The following is a 16,495-nucleotide window of genomic DNA, read 5'->3' as shown; positions in this document are numbered from 1 at the left end:
CAGCCTGAGCCTAGACACCTAGTGACCTGTGACACTGCAGACAGTGATAGATGTTGATGTCCACGCTCAGGTATCCGCAGGTGGCGGATCGAGAGTGGTCGGAGGTGAAGTGTAACTAGAGATCACAGACTCACGAGGGCACGGGCCAAAGGTCGGGAAAAATAGCTGAGGTCGTGGAGCTCTAGCGGAGCCAGTCTAGGGCCGAGGCCTCCCTCCTGTACGTGGCAAAGTGGTGATCCGTAGGCCGCCATGCGCAGCCTCTGGACTGCTGGGGCCCTGGATGCCCGGATTTCGGCCTTGTCTTCGGAGAGGTGACGCACATGCAGTGTGCCACCGGAGGCTGTGGCCCAGCAGAGGGCAAAATCTTGAAAATGCGGGCTTCAGTTGACTTTGCCTGTGCTCTCCTTTGGCTGAGTGACATCCTGTGTTTCCTAGCAGGGGAAGGCATTCGTGGAGAGAGGCGGATTCCCTGTGTGCAGGCAAAGTGTGTGCTGAGATGATGAGTCGCTGGAGACCGGGGTGGACTCTTCAGACCCAGGATAGGCCTCTGGCAGGTATGTGTCAATGTTTTCTGCCCTTCGCACTCAGCCAGGTATTTGCATAGAATGTTCCCAGCGGAATTAGTAGTCTCCGGAGAGGCTGCCACATGTCAGCAAGCTTCACCTGGCCAGGGTCCGCCGGTGATGTAGCTACCCCATGAGTCACTACTCTCTAGACCTTCCAGATAAACTACCAGATCTTGTCTGCCCATGGGCAACCAGTAGAGCCAGAGGCCTTCCCCCTTTGCTCTTTGGTCTCTAGGCACTCTATCAGGCATTCCAAGCTGTGAAGTGACTCAGGGGGAGAAGGAAGAGATTTCAGAGAATGAACACATCCAGAGAGAGACAGAGAGAGGCAAGAGATGCTGAGTGGGGATGCCTTGCGTAGTGATATCCTCAGGAAAGTGGGAAAGAGGTACCTGGCCTGCTCTGCCAGTGCCCTGAACCAGTCCGCACCAGGGGCTCCCCTGTGCCTGCGTAGGCTTTCCCAGGGTGTGCTCAAATCCTGTGGCCACTAGGTGTCATAGGTCATAATGGAGGGCCCTGTGTCATCTGCCTGGCGGGCCAGATCTCTGCCATTGGCTCCGTCTTGTCACCAGGCCCATCATAAGCTCCGCCTACTCTTCCGGTGGTGGGACTGTCTCCATGGTGATGGCAAAGGAGCCTTAGTCCCGCCCACCTGGCCTTGACTTCACCTAGCTGGTCTCCTGACCCTCACTCAGACCTCTGTGTTGATAAAAATTAATGTCGGCCAGTGCCCAGGTGTCAGCATCTGGGATAAAGGATTCCGGACCTTGCCGGGGGAGAAGGCAGCCTAGGTCAGCTGGTACCTGGAAGTCTAGTGACTCGTGACACTGCTGCCAGTGACAGACAAATGGTGACTCCCACACTCACATATCCCCTGGTGGCAGAATGATAGTGATGGGTGGAGAAACATCGCTCCGGAGCACTCGCGCAATGGGGCACCGGCCAAAGGCGAGGGCCAGTAGTGAACGTCGCGGAGCTGAATGGCGAGCCAGTGAAGGGCCCAAGGATTCCTCTTGTATGTGGGAAACATGTCATCCGGGTCCCCACGTCCATAAACCACTGGATTGCTGGGGCCCGGGATGCCAGGATTTCGGCCTTGCCTTCGCAGCCCGGCCACATAGGCAGCCTTCCACCGGAGGCGGGGATATGTAGACAGCAAAAATGTGGAAAATGGCAGTGTCTCCTCGATTTCTCTGGCATCGGCCTTTTTGAGCGGCATGCTTTTTTCCTAGTAGGATGAGGCACCGACGGAGAAAGGCAGGATTATTTGTGCAGGAAAGGTATGTGCTGAGAAGATGACAAGGTTGAGACCAGGTTGGGATCTTTAGTCCCAGGAAGGGCCCCTGGCAGGTGTGGGTCAATGTTCTGTGCCCATCCCACTTGGCGTGGGGAGGTTTACACCATACAAAACAGCAGCGGAATTATTCTTCCCCCAGAGGTTGCGTGTGCCCACAAGCTCCACCTGGCCAGGGTCCGCCCCTACCGTATTGCCCATGTCGATCAACAGAAGCTAAGAGCTTCCAGAGAGACTAACTGCTATTCTCTAGCCACGGGGAAGCGGTACAGCCAGAAGCCTCCCCTGTTTCATCTCCAGGTTCCCTCTCAGGCCCCTCATACTTGTGATGTGTCTCAGGGGTAGAAAAAAGAGATTTCTTTAAAAGAACACATACAAAGAGGGGCCATAGTTGCTGAGGAAGGGCGCCTTGCCTACTGATATCGTAGCGTAAGTGGAAAAGAGGTACCTGCCTGCTGTCCCAGTATGACGAACGTGGCCACATCAGGGGTTGCCTACTGTGAAGTTATTCCCTGGGTGCCCTCGATTTTGTGGCCAAGGACAGAAGGGGCCGTTGTGTGTCCACGGGTAAAATGGAGGGCTCTGCGGAACCGGCCGGTTAGGCTGGACCTCTCCTATTGGCTCAGAGTTTGTGACCCGTCCCCGTCAGAAGTTCCGGCCAGCCTTGCGGTGGCTGTCTCCATGGTGATTGGGAAGGAAGCCTTAGGCCCCGCACTCAGCCTTCACCTGGCCCACCTGGCCTCTTTACCCTCATCTAGACCGCTGTGTAGATGAAAGAAAGGTTGTCGGCCAGTGACCACGTGTCCTTCATTTCCTTTGAAGGATTAAGCTCCTTGCCTGGGCAGAAGACAGCCAAGGTCAGCCTGAGCCTAGACACCTAGTGACCTGTGACACTGCAGACAGTGATAGATGTTGATGTCCACGCTCAGGTATCCGCAGGTGGCGGATCGAGAGTGGTCGGAGGTGAAGTGTAACTAGAGATCACAGACTCACGAGGGCACGGGCCAAAGGTCGGGAAAAATAGCTGAGGTCGTGGAGCTCTAGCGGAGCCAGTCTAGGGCCGAGGCCTCCCTCCTGTACGTGGCAAAGTGGTGATCCGTAGGCCGCCATGCGCAGCCTCTGGACTGCTGGGGCCCTGGATGCCCGGATTTCGGCCTTGTCTTCGGAGAGGTGACGCACATGCAGTGTGCCACCGGAGGCTGTGGCCCAGCAGAGGGCAAAATCTTGAAAATGCGGGCTTCAGTTGACTTTGCCTGTGCTCTCCTTTGGCTGAGTGACATCCTGTGTTTCCTAGCAGGGGAAGGCATTCGTGGAGAGAGGCGGATTCCCTGTGTGCAGGCAAAGTGTGTGCTGAGATGATGAGTCGCTGGAGACCGGGGTGGACTCTTCAGACCCAGGATAGGCCTCTGGCAGGTATGTGTCAATGTTTTCTGCCCTTCGCACTCAGCCAGGTATTTGCATAGAATGTTCCCAGCGGAATTAGTAGTCTCCGGAGAGGCTGCCACATGTCAGCAAGCTTCACCTGGCCAGGGTCCGCCGGTGATGTAGCTACCCCATGAGTCACTACTCTCTAGACCTTCCAGATAAACTACCAGATCTTGTCTGCCCATGGGCAACCAGTAGAGCCAGAGGCCTTCCCCCTTTGCTCTTTGGTCTCTAGGCACTCTATCAGGCATTCCAAGCTGTGAAGTGACTCAAGGGGAGAAGGAAGAGATTTCAGAGAATGAACACATCCAGAGAGAGACAGAGAGAGGCAAGAGATGCTGAGTGGGGATGCCTTGCGTAGTGATATCCTCAGGAAAGTGGGAAAGAGGTACCTGGCCTGCTCTGCCAGTGCCCTGAACCAGTCCGCACCAGGGGCTCCCCTGTGCCTGCGTAGGCTTTCCCAGGGTGTGCTCAAATCCTGTGGCCACTAGGTGTCATAGGTCATAATGGAGGGCCCTGTGTCATCTGCCTGGCGGGCCAGATCTCTGCCATTGGCTCCGTCTTGTCACCAGGCCCATCATAAGCTCCGCCTACTCTTCCGGTGGTGGGACTGTCTCCATGGTGATGGCAAAGGAGCCTTAGTCCCGCCCACCTGGCCTTGACTTCACCTAGCTGGTCTCCTGACCCTCACTCAGACCTCTGTGTTGATAAAAATTAATGTCGGCCAGTGCCCAGGTGTCAGCATCTGGGATAAAGGATTCCGGACCTTGCCGGGGGAGAAGGCAGCCTAGGTCAGCTGGTACCTGGAAGTCTAGTGACTCGTGACACTGCTGCCAGTGACAGACAAATGGTGACTCCCACACTCACATATCCCCTGGTGGCAGAATGATAGTGATGGGTGGAGAAACATCGCTCCGGAGCACTCGCGCAATGGGGCACCGGCCAAAGGCGAGGGCCAGTAGTGAACGTCGCGGAGCTGAATGGCGAGCCAGTGAAGGGCCCAAGGATTCCTCTTGTATGTGGGAAACATGTCATCCGGGTCCCCACGTCCATAAACCACTGGATTGCTGGGGCCCGGGATGCCAGGATTTCGGCCTTGCCTTCGCAGCCCGGCCACATAGGCAGCCTTCCACCGGAGGCGGGGATATGTAGACAGCAAAAATGTGGAAAATGGCAGTGTCTCCTCGATTTCTCTGGCATCGGCCTTTTTGAGCGGCATGCTTTTTTCCTAGTAGGATGAGGCACCGACGGAGAAAGGCAGGATTATTTGTGCAGGAAAGGTATGTGCTGAGAAGATGACAAGGTTGAGACCAGGTTGGGATCTTTAGTCCCAGGAAGGGCCCCTGGCAGGTGTGGGTCAATGTTCTGTGCCCATCCCACTTGGCGTGGGGAGGTTTACACCATACAAAACAGCAGCGGAATTATTCTTCCCCCAGAGGTTGCGTGTGCCCACAAGCTCCACCTGGCCAGGGTCCGCCCCTACCGTATTGCCCATGTCGATCAACAGAAGCTAAGAGCTTCCAGAGAGACTAACTGCTATTCTCTAGCCACGGGGAAGCGGTACAGCCAGAAGCCTCCCCTGTTTCGTCTCCAGGTTCTCTCTCAGGCCCCTCATAGTTGTGATGTGTCTCAGGGGTAGAGAAAAGAGATTTCTTTAAAAGGACACATACAAAGAGGGGCCATAGATGCTGAGGAAGGGCGCCTTGCCTACTGATATCGTAGCATAAGTGGAAAAGAGGTACCTGCCTGCTGTCCCAGTATGTCGAGCCTGTCCACATCAGGGGTTGCCTACTGTGAAGTTATTCCCTGGGTGCCCTCGATTTTGTGGCCAAGGACAGAAGGGGCCGTTGTGTGTCCACGGGTAAAATGGAGGGCTCTGCGGAACCGGCCGGTTAGGCTGGACCTCTCCTATTGGCTCAGAGTTTGTGACCCGTCCCCGTCAGAAGTTCCGGCCAGCCTTGCGGTGGCTGTCTCCATGGTGATTGGGAAGGAAGCCTTAGGCCCCGCACTCAGCCTTCACCTGGCCCACCTGGCCTCTTTACCCTCATCTAGACCGCTGTGTAGATGAAAGAAAGGTTGTCGGCCAGTGACCACGTGTCCTTCATTTCCTTTGAAGGATTAAGCTCCTTGCCTGGGCAGAAGACAGCCAAGGTCAGCCTGAGCCTAGACACCTAGTGACCTGTGAGACTGCAGACAGTGATAGATGTTGATGTCCACGCTCAGGTATCCGCAGGTGGCGGATCGAGAGTGGTCGGAGGTGAAGTGTAACTAGAGATCACAGACTCACGAGGGCACGGGCCAAAGGTCGGGAAAAATAGCTGAGGTCGTGGAGCTCTAGCGGAGCCAGTCTAGGGCCGAGGCCTCCCTCCTGTACGTGGCAAAGAGGTGATCCGTTGGCCGCCATGCGCAGCCTCTGGACTGCTGGGGCCCTGGATGCCCGGATTTCGGCCTTGTCTTCGGAGAGGTGACGCACATGCAGTGTGCCACCGGAGGCTGTGGCCCAGCAGAGGGCAAAATCTTGAAAATGCGGGCTTCAGTTGACTTTGCCTGTGCTCTCCTTTGGCTGAGTGACATCCTGTGTTTCCTAGCAGGAAAAGGCATTCGTGGAGAGAGGCGGATTCCCTGTGTGCAGGCAAAGTGTGTGCTGAGATGATGAGTCACTGGAGACCGGGGTGGACTCTTCAGACCCAGGATAGGCCTCTGGCAGGTATGTGTCAATGTTTTCTGCCCTTCGCACTCAGCCAGGTATTTGCATACAATGTTCCCAGCGGAATTAGTAGTCTCCGGAGAGGCTGACACATGTCAGCAAGCTTCACCTGGCCAGGGTCCGCCGGTGATGTAGCTACCCCATGAGTCACTACTCTCTAGACCTTCCAGATAAACTACCAGATCTTGTCTGCCCATGGGCAACCAGTAGAGCCAGAGGCCTTCCCCCTTTGCTCTTTGGTCTCTAGGCACTCTATCAGGCATTCCAAGCTGTGAAGTGACTCAGGGGGAGAAGGAAGAGATTTCAGAGAATGAACACATCCAGAGAGAGACAGAGAGAGGCAAGAGATGCTGAGTGGGGATGCCTTGCGTAGTGATATCCTCAGGAAAGTGGGAAAGAGGTACCTGGCCTGCTCTGCCAGTGCCCTGAACCAGTCCGCACCAGGAGCTCCCCTGTGCCTGCGTAGGCTTTCCCAGGGTGTGCTCAAATCCTGTGGCCACTAGGTGTCATAGGTCATAATGGAGGGCCCTGTGTCATCTGCCTGGCGGGCCAGATCTCTGCCATTGGCTCAGTCTTGTCACCAGGCCCATCATAAGCTCCGCCTACTCTTCCGGTGGTGGGACTGTCTCCATGGTGATGGCAAAGGAGCCTTAGTCCTGCCCACCTGGCCTTGACTTCACCTAGCTGGCCTCCTGACCCTCACTCAGACCTCTGTGTTGAGAAAAATTAATGTCGGCCAGTGCCCAGGTGTCAGCATTTGGGATAAAGGATTCCGGACCTTGCCGGGGGAGAAGGCAGCCTAGGTCAGCTGGTACCTGGAAGTCTAGTGACTCGTGACACTGCTGCCAGTGACAGAGAAATGCTGACTCCCACACTCACATATCCCCTGGTGGCAGAATGATAGTGATGGGTGGAGAAACATCGCTCCGGAGCACTCGCGCAATGGGGCACCGGCCAAAGGCCAGGGCCAGTAGTGGACGTCGCGGAGGTGAATGGCGAGCCAGTGAAGGGCCCAAGGATTCCTCTTGTATGTGGGAAACATGTCATCCGGGTCCCCACGTCCATAAACCACTGGATTGCTGGGGCCCGGGATGCCAGGATTTCGGCCTTGCCTTCGCAGCCCGGCCACATAGGCAGCCTTCCACCGGAGGCGGGGATATGTAGACAGCAAAAATGTGGAAAATGGCAGTGTCTCCTCGATTTCTCTGGCATCGGCCTTTTTGAGCGGCATGCTTTTTTCCTAGTAGGATGAGGCACCGACGGAGAAAGGCAGGATTATTTGTGCAGGAAAGGTATGTGCTGAGAAGGTGACAAGGTTGAGACCAGGTTGGGATCTTTAGTCCCAGGAAGGGCCCCTGGCAGGTGTGGGTCAATGTTCTGTGCCCATCCCACTTGGCGTGGGGAGGTTTACACCATACAAAGCAGCAGCGGAATTATTCTTCCCCCAGAGGTTGCGTGTGCCCACAAGCTCCACCTGGCCAGGGTCCGCCCCTACCGTATTGCCGATGTCGATCAACAGAAGCTAAGAGCTTCCAGAGAGACTAACTGCTATTCTCTAGCCACGGGGAAGCGGTACAGCCAGAAGCCTCCCCTGTTTCGTCTCCAGGTTCCCTCTCAGGCCCCTCATAGTTGTGATGTGTCTCAGGGGTAGAGAAAAGAGATTTCTTTAAAAGGACACATACAATGAGGGGCCATAGATGCTGAGGAAGGGCGCCTTGCCTACTGATATCGTAGCGTAAGTGGAAAAGAGGTACCTGCCTGCTGTCCCAGTATGTCGAACGTGGCCACATCAGGGGTTGCCTACTGTGAAGTTATTCCCTGGGTGCCCTCGATTTTGTGGCCAAGGACAGAACGGGCCGTTGTGTGTCCACGGGTAAAATGGAGGGCTCTGCGGAACCGGCCGGTTAGGCTGGACCTCTCCTATTGGCTCAGAGTTTGTGACCCGTCCCCGTCAGAAGTTCCGGCCAGCCTTGCGGTGGCTGTCTCCATGGTGATTGGGAAGGAAGCCTTAGGCCCCGCACTCAGCCTTCACCTGGCCCACCTGGCCTCTTTACCCTCATCTAGACCGCTGTGTAGATGAAAGAAAGGTTGTCGGCCAGTGACCACGTGTCCTTCATTTCCTTTGAAGGATTAAGCTCGTTGCCTGGGCAGAAGACAGCCAAGGTCAGCCTGAGCCTAGACACCTAGTGACCTGTGACACTGCAGACAGTGATAGATGTTGATGTCCACGCTCAGGTATCCGCAGGTGGCGGATCGAGAGTGGTCGGAGGTGAAGTGTAACTAGAGATCACAGACTCACGAGGGCACGGGCCAAAGGTCGGGAAAAATAGCTGAGGTCGTGGAGCTCTAGCGGAGCCAGTCTAGGGCCGAGGCCTCCCTCCTGTACGTGGCAAAGAGGTGATCCGTAGGCCGCCATGCACAGCCTCTGGACTGCTGGGGCCCTGGATGCCCGGATTTCGGCCTTGTCTTCGGAGAGGTGACGCACATGCAGTGTGCCACCGGAGGCTGTGGCCCAGCAGAGGGCAAAATCTTGAAAATGCGGGCTTCAGTTGACTTTGCCTGTGCTCTCCTTTGGCTGAGTGACATCCTGTGTTTCCTAGCAGGGGAAGGCATTCGTGGAGAGAGGCGGATTCCCTGTGTGCAGGCAAAGTGTGTGCTGAGATGATGAGTCGCTGGAGACCGGGGTGGACTCTTCAGACCCAGGATAGGCCTCTGGCAGGTATGTGTCAATGTTTTCTGCCCTTCGCACTCAGCCAGGTATTTGCATAGAATGTTCCCAGCGGAATTAGTAGTCTCCGGAGAGGCTGCCACATGTCAGCAAGCTTCACCTGGCCAGGGTCCGCAGGTGATGTAGCTACCCCATCAGTCACTACTCTCTAGACCTTCCAGATAAACTACCAGATCTTGTCTGCCCATGGGCAACCAGTAGAGCCAGAGGCCTTCCCCCTTTGCTCTTTGGTCTCTAGGCACTCTATCAGGCATTCCAAGCTGTGAAGTGACTCGGGGGGAGAAGGAAGAGATTTCAGAGAATGAACACATCCAGAGAGAGACAGAGAGAGGCAAGAGATGCTGAGTGGGGATGCCTTGCGTAGTGATATCCTCAGGAAAGTGGGAAAGAGGTACCTGGTCTGCTCTGCCAGTGCCCTGAACCAGTCCGCACCAGGGGCTCCCCTGTGCCTACGTAGGCTTTCCCAGGGTGTGCTCAAATCCTGTGGCCACTAGGTGTCATAGGTCATAATGGAGGGCCCTGTGTCATCTGCCTGGCGGGCCAGATCTCTGCCATTGGCTCCGTCTTGTCACCAGGCCCATCATAAGCTCCGCCTACTCTTCCGGTGGTGGGACTGTCTCCATGGTGATGGCAAAGGAGCCTTAGTCCCGCCCACCTGGCCTTGACTTCACCTAGCTGGTCTGCTGACCCTCACTCAGACCTCTGTGTTGATAAAAATTAATGTCGGCCAGTGCCCAGGTGTCAGCATCTGGGATAAAGGATTCCGGACCTTGCCGGGGGAGAAGGCAGCCTAGGTCAGCTGGTACCTGGAAGTCTAGTGACTCGTGACACTGCTGCCAGTGACAGACAAATGGTGACTCCCACACTCGCATATCCCCTGGTGGCAGAATGATAGTGATGGGTGGAGAAACATCGCTCCGGAGCACTCGCGCAATGGGGCACCGGCCAAAGGCCAGGGCCAGTAGTGAACGTCGCGGAGCTGAATGGCGAGCCAGTGAAGGGCCCAAGGATTCCTCTTGTATGTGGGAAACATGTCATCCGGGTCCCCACGTCCATAAACCACTGGATTGCTGGGGCCCGGGATGCCAGGATTTCGGCCTTGCCTTCGCAGCCCGGCCACATAGGCAGCCTTCCACCGGAGGCGGGGATATGTAGACAGCAAAAATGTGGAAAATGGCAGTGTCTCCTCGATTTCTCTGGCATCGGCCTTTTTGAGCGGCATGGTTTTTTCCTAGTAGGATGAGGCACCGACGGAGAAAGGCAGGATTATTTGTGCAGGAAAGGTATGTGCTGAGAAGGTGACAAGGTTGAGACCAGGTTGGGATCTTTAGTCCCAGGAAGGGCCCCTGGCAGGTGTGGGTCAATGTTCTGTGCCCATCCCACTTGGCGTGGGGAGGTTTACACCATACAAAGCAGCAGCGGAATTATTCTTCCCCCAGAGGTTGCGTGTGCCACAAGCTCCACCTGGCCAGGGTCCGCCCCTACCGTATTGCCCATGTCGATCAACAGAAGCTAAGAGCTTCCAGAGAGACTAACTGCTATTCTCTAGCCACGGGGAAGCGGTACAGCCAGAAGCCTCCCCTGTTTCGTCTCCAGGTTCCCTCTCAGCCCCCTCATAGTTGTGATGTGTCTCAGGGGTAGAGAAAAGAGATTTCTTTAAAAGAACACATACAAAGAGGGGCCATAGATGCTGAGGAAGGGCGCCTTGCCTACTGATATCCTAGCATAAGTGGAAAAGAGGTACCTGCCTGCTGTCCCACTATGTCGAACCTGTCCACATCAGGTGTTGCCTACTGTGAAGTTATTCCCTGGGTGCCCTCGATTTTGTGGCCAAGGACAGAAGGGGCCGTTGTGTGTCCACGGGTAAAATGAAGGGCTCTGTGGAACCGGCCGGTTAGGCTGGACCTCTCCTATTGGCTCAGAGTTTGTGACCCGTCCCCGTCAGAAGTTCCGGCCAGCCTTGCGGTGGCTGTCTCCATGGTGATTGGGAAGGAAGCCTTAGGCCCCGCACTCAGCCTTCACCTGGCCCACCTGGCCTCTTTACCCTCATCTAGACCACTGTGTAGATGAAAGAAAGGTTGTCGGCCAGTGACCACGTGTCCTTCATTTCCTTTGAAGGATTAAGCTCGTTGCCTGGGCAGAAGACAGCCAAGGTCAGCCTGAGCCTAGACACCTAGTGACCTGTGACACTGCAGACAGTGATAGATGTTGATGTCCACGCTCAGGTATCCGCAGGTGGCGGATCGCGAGTGGTCGGAGGTGAAGTGTAACTAGAGGTGACACACTCACGAGGGCACGGGCCAAAGGTCGGGAAAAATAGCTGAGGTCGTGGAGCTCTAGCGGAGCCAGTCTAGGGCCGAGGCCTCCCTCCTGTACGTGGCAAAGAGGTGATCCGTAGGCCGCCATGCACAGCCTCTGGACTGCTGGGGCCCTGGATGCCCGGATTTCGGCCTTGTCTTCGGAGAGGTGACGCACATGCAGTGTGCCACCGGAGGCTGTGGCCCAGCAGAGGGCAAAATCTTGAAAATGCGGGCTTCAGTTGACTTTGCCTGTGCTCTCCTTTGGCTGAGTGACATCCTGTGTTTCCTAGCAGGAGAAGGCATTCGTGGAGAGAGGCGGATTCCCTGTATGCAGGCAAAGTGTGTGCTGAGATGATGAGTCACTGGAGACCGGGGTGGACTTTTCAGACCCAGGATAGGCCTCTGGCAGGTATGTGTCAATGTTTTCTGCCCTTCTTACTCAGCCAGGTATTTGCATACAATGTTCCCAGCGGAATTAGTAGTCTCCGGAGAGGCTGCCACATGTCAGCAAGCTTCACCTGGCCAGGGTCCGCCGGTGATGTAGCTACCCCATGAGTCACTACTCTCTAGACCTTCCAGATAAACTACCAGATCTTGTCTGCCCATGGGCAACCAGTAGAGCCAGAGGCCTTCCCCCTTTGCTCTTTGGTCTCTAGGCACTCTATCAGGCATTCCAAGCTGTGAAGTGACTCAGGGGGAGAAGGAAGAGATTTCAGAGAATGAACACATCCAGAGAGAGACAGAGAGAGGCAAGAGATGCTGAGTGGGCATGCCTTGCGTAGTGATATCCTCAGGAAAGTGGGAAAGAGGTACCTGGCCTGCTCTGCCAGTGCCCTGAACCAGTCCGCACCAGGGGCTCCCCTGTGCCTGCGTAGGCTTTCCCAGGGTGTGCTCAAATCCTGTGGCCACTAGGTGTCATAGGTCATAATGGAGGGCCCTGTGTCATCTGCCTGGCGGGCCAGATCTCTGCCATTGGCTCCATCTTGTCACCAGGCCCATCATAAGCTCCGCCTACTCTTCCGGTGGTGGGACTGTCTCCATGGTGATGGCAAAGGAGCCTTAGTCCCGCCCACCTGGCCTTGACTTCACCTAGCTGGTCTGCTGACCCTCACTCAGACCTCTGTGTTGATAAAAATTAATGTCGGCCAGTGCCCAGGTGTCAGCATCTGGGATAAAGGATTCCGGACCTTGCCGGGGGAGAAGGCAGCCTAGGTCAGCTGGTACCTGGAAGTCTAGTGACTCGTGACACTGCTGCCAGTGACAGACAAATGGTGACTCCCACACTCGCATATCCCCTGGTGGCAGAATGATAGTGATGGGTGGAGAAACATCGCTCCGGAGCACTCGCGCAATGGGGCACCGGCCAAAGGCCAGGGCCAGTAGTGAACGTCGCGGAGCTGAATGGCGAGCCAGTGAAGGGCCCAAGGATTCCTCTTGTATGTGGGAAACATGTCATCCGGGTCCCCACGTCCATAAACCACTGGATTGCTGGGGCCCGGGATGCCAGGATTTCGGCCTTGCCTTCGCAGCCCGGCCACATAGGCAGCCTTCCTTCCACCGGAGGCGGGGATATGTAGACAGCAAAAATGTGGAAAATGGCAGTGTCTCCTCGATTTCTCTGGCATCGGCCTTTTTGAGCGGCATGCTTTTTTCCTAGTAGGATGAGGCACCGACGGAGAAAGGCAGGATTATTTGTGCAGGAAAGGTATGTGCTGAGAAGGTGACAAGGTTGAGACCAGGTTGGGATCTTTAGTCCCAGGAAGGGCCCCTGGCAGGTGTGGGTCAATGTTCTGTGCCCATCCCACTTGGCGTGGGGAGGTTTACACCATACAAAGCAGCAGCGGAATTATTCTTCCCCCAGAGGTTGCGTGTGCCCACAAGCTCCACCTGGCCAGGGTCCGCCCCTACCGTATTGCCCATGTCGATCAACAGAAGCTAAGAGCTTCCAGAGAGACTAACTGCTATTCTCTAGCCACGGGGAAGCGGTACAGCCAGAAGCCTCCCCTGTTTCGTCTCCAGGTTCCCTCTCAGGCCCCTCATAGTTGTGATGTGTCTCAGGGGTAGAGAAAAGAGATTTCTTTAAAAGGACACATACAAAGAGGGGCCATAGATGCTGAGGAAGGGCGCCTTGCCTACTGATATCGTAGCGTAAGTGGAAAAGCGGTACCTGCCTGCTGTCCCAGTATGTCGAACGTGGCCACATCAGGGGTTGCCTACTGTGAAGTTATTCCCTGGGTGCCCTCGATTCTGTGGCCAAGGACAGAAGGGGCCGTTGTGTGTCCACGGGTAAAATGGAGGGCTCTGCGGAACCGGCCGGTTAGGCTGGACCTCTCCTATTGGCTCAGAGTTTGTGACCCGTCCCCGTCAGAAGTTCCGGCCAGCCTTGCGGTGGCTGTCTCCATGATGATTGGGAAGGAAGCCTTAGGCCCCGCACTCAGCCTTCACCTGGCCCACCTGGCCTCTTTACCCTCATCTAGACCGCTGTGTAGATGAAAGAAAGGTTGTCGGCCAGTGACCACGTGTCCTTCATTTCCTTTGAAGGATTAAGCTCCTTGCCTGGGCAGAAGACAGCCAAGGTCAGCCTGAGCCTAGACACCTAGTGACCTGTGAGACTGCAGACAGTGATAGATGTTGATGTCCACGCTCAGGTATCCGCAGGTGGCGGATCGAGAGTGGTCGGAGGTGAAGTGTAACTAGAGATCACAGACTCACGAGGGCACGGGCCAAAGGTCGGGAAAAATAGCTGAGGTCGTGGAGCTCTAGCGGAGCCAGTCTAGGGCCGAGGCCTCCCTCCTGTACGTGGCAAAGTGGTGATCCGTAGGCCGCCATGCGCAGCCTCTGGACTGCTGGGGCCCTGGATGCCCGGATTTCGGCCTTGTCTTCGGAGAGGTGACGCACATGCAGTGTGCCACCGGAGGCTGTGGCCCAGCAGAGGGCAAAATCTTGAAAATGCGGGCTTCAGTTGACTTTGCCTGTGCTCTCCTTTGGCTGAGTGACATCCTGTGTTTCCTAGCAGGGGAAGGCATTCGTGGAGAGAGGCGGATTCCCTGTGTGCAGGCAAAGTGTGTGCTGAGATGATGAGTCGCTGGAGACCTGGATGGACTCTTCAGACCCAGGATAGGCCTCTGGCAGGTATGGGTTAATGTTTTCTGCCCTTCGCACTCAGCCAGGTATTTGCATACAATGTTCCCAGCGGAATTAGTAGTCTCCGGAGAGGCTGCCACATGTCAGCAAGCTTCACCTGGCCAGGGTCCGCCGGTGATGTAGCTACCCCATGAGTCACTACTCTCTAGACCTTCCAGATAAACTACCAGATCTTGTCTGCCCATGGGCAACCAGTAGAGCCAGAGGCCTTCCCCCTTTGCTCTTTGGTCTCTAGGCACTCTATCAGGCATTCCAAGCTGTGAAGTGACTCAGGGGGAGAAGGAAGAGATTTCAGAGAATGAACACATCCAGAGAGAGACAGAGAGAGGCAAGAGATGCTGAGTGGGGATGCCTTGCGTAGTGATATCCTCAGGAAAGTGGGAAAGAGGTACCTGGCCTGCTCTGCCAATGCCCTGAACCACTCCGCACCAGGGGCTCCCCTGTGCCTGCGTAGGCTTTCCCAGGGTGTGCTCAAATCCTGTGGCCACTAGGTGTCATAGGTCATAATGGAGGGCCCTGCGTCATCTGCCTGGCGGGCCAGATCTCTGCCATTGGCTCCGTCTTGTCACCAGGCCCATCATAAGCTCCGCCTACTCTTCCGGTGGTGGGACTGTCTCCATGGTGATGGCAAAGGAGCCTTAGTCCCACCCACCTGGCCTTGACTTCACCTAGCTGGCCTGCTGACTCTCACTCAGACCTCTGTGTTGATAAAAATTAATGTCGGCCAGTGCCCAGGTGTCAGCATCTGGGATAAAGGATTCCGGACCTTGCCGGGGGAGAAGGCAGCCTAGGTCAGCTGGTACCTGGAAGTCTAGTGACTCCTGACACTGCTGCCAGGGACAGACAAATGGTGACTCCCACACTCACATATCCCCTGGTGGCAGAATGATAGTGATGGGTGGAGAAACATCGCTCCGGAGCACTCGCGCAATGGGGCACCGGCCAAAGGCCAGGGCCAGTAGTGAACGTCGCGGAGCTGAATGGCGAGCCAGTGAAGGGCCCAAGGATTCCTCTTGTATGTGGGAAACATGTCATCCGGGTCCCCACGTCCATAAACCACTGGATTGCTGGGGCCCGGGATGCCAGGATTTCGGCCTTGCCTTCGCAGCCCGGCCACATAGGCAGCCTTCCACCGGAGGCGGGGATATGTAGACAGCAAAAATGTGGAAAATGGCAGTGTCTCCTCGATTTCTCTGGCATCGGCCTTTTTGAGCGGCATGCTTTTTTCCTAGTAGGATGAGGCACCGACGGAGAAAGGCAGGATTATTTGTGCAGGAAAGGTATGTGCTGAGAAGGTGACAAGGTTGAGACCAGGTTGGGATCTTTAGTCCCAGGAAAGGCCCCTGGCAGGTGTGGGTCAATGTTCTGTGCCCATCCCACTTGGCGTGGGGAGGTTTACACCATACAAAGCAGCAGCGGAATTATTCTTCCCCCCGAGGTTGCACGTGCCCACAAGCTCCACCTGGCCAGGGTCCGCCCCTACCGTATTGCCCATGTCGATCAACAGAAGCTAAGAGCTTCCAGAGAGACTAAGTGCTATTCTCTAGGCACGGGGAAGCGGTACAGCCAGAAGCCTCCCCTGTTTCATCTCCAGGTTCCTTCTCAGGCCCCTCATAGTTGTGATGTGTCTCAGGGGTAGAAAAAAGAGATTTCTTTAAAAGAACACATACAAAGAGGGGCCATAGATGCTGAGGAAGGGCGCCTTGCCTACTGATATCGTAGCGTAAGTGGAAAAGAGGTACCTGCCTGCTGTCCCAGTATGTCGAACCTGTCCACATCAGGGGTTGCCTACTGTGAAGTTATTCCCTGGGTGCCCTCGATTTTGTGGCCAAGGACAGAAGGGGTCGTTGTGTGTCCACGGGTAAAATGGAGGGCTGTGCGGAACCCGCCGTTTAGGCTGGACCTCTCCTATTGGCTCAGAGTTTGTGACCCGTCCCCGTCAGAAGTTCCGGCCAGCCTTGCGGTGGCTGTCTCCATGGTGATTGGGAAGGAAGCCTTCGGCCCCGCACTCAGCCTTCACCTGGCCCACCTGGCCTCTTTACCCTCATCTAGACCGCTGTGTAGATGAAAGAAAGGTTGTCGGCCAGTGACCACGTGTCCTTCATTTCCTTTGAAGGATTAAGCTCCTTGCCTGGGCAGAAGACAGCCAAGGTCAGCCTGAGCCTAGACACCTAGTGACCTGTGACACTGCAGACAGTGATAGATGTTGATGTCCACGCTCAGGTATCCGCAGGTGGCGGATCGAGAGTGGTCGGAGGTGAAGTGTAACTAGAGATCACAGACTCACGAGGGCACGGGCCAAAGGTCGGGAAAAATAGCTGAGGTCGTGGA

Source organism: Elephas maximus, chromosome 14, assembly GCF_024166365.1.
Source record: "Elephas maximus indicus isolate mEleMax1 chromosome 14, mEleMax1 primary haplotype, whole genome shotgun sequence".
NCBI classification, from domain to species: Eukaryota; Metazoa; Chordata; class Mammalia; order Proboscidea; family Elephantidae; genus Elephas; species Elephas maximus.
Note: the sequence above shows the minus strand (reverse complement) of the source record.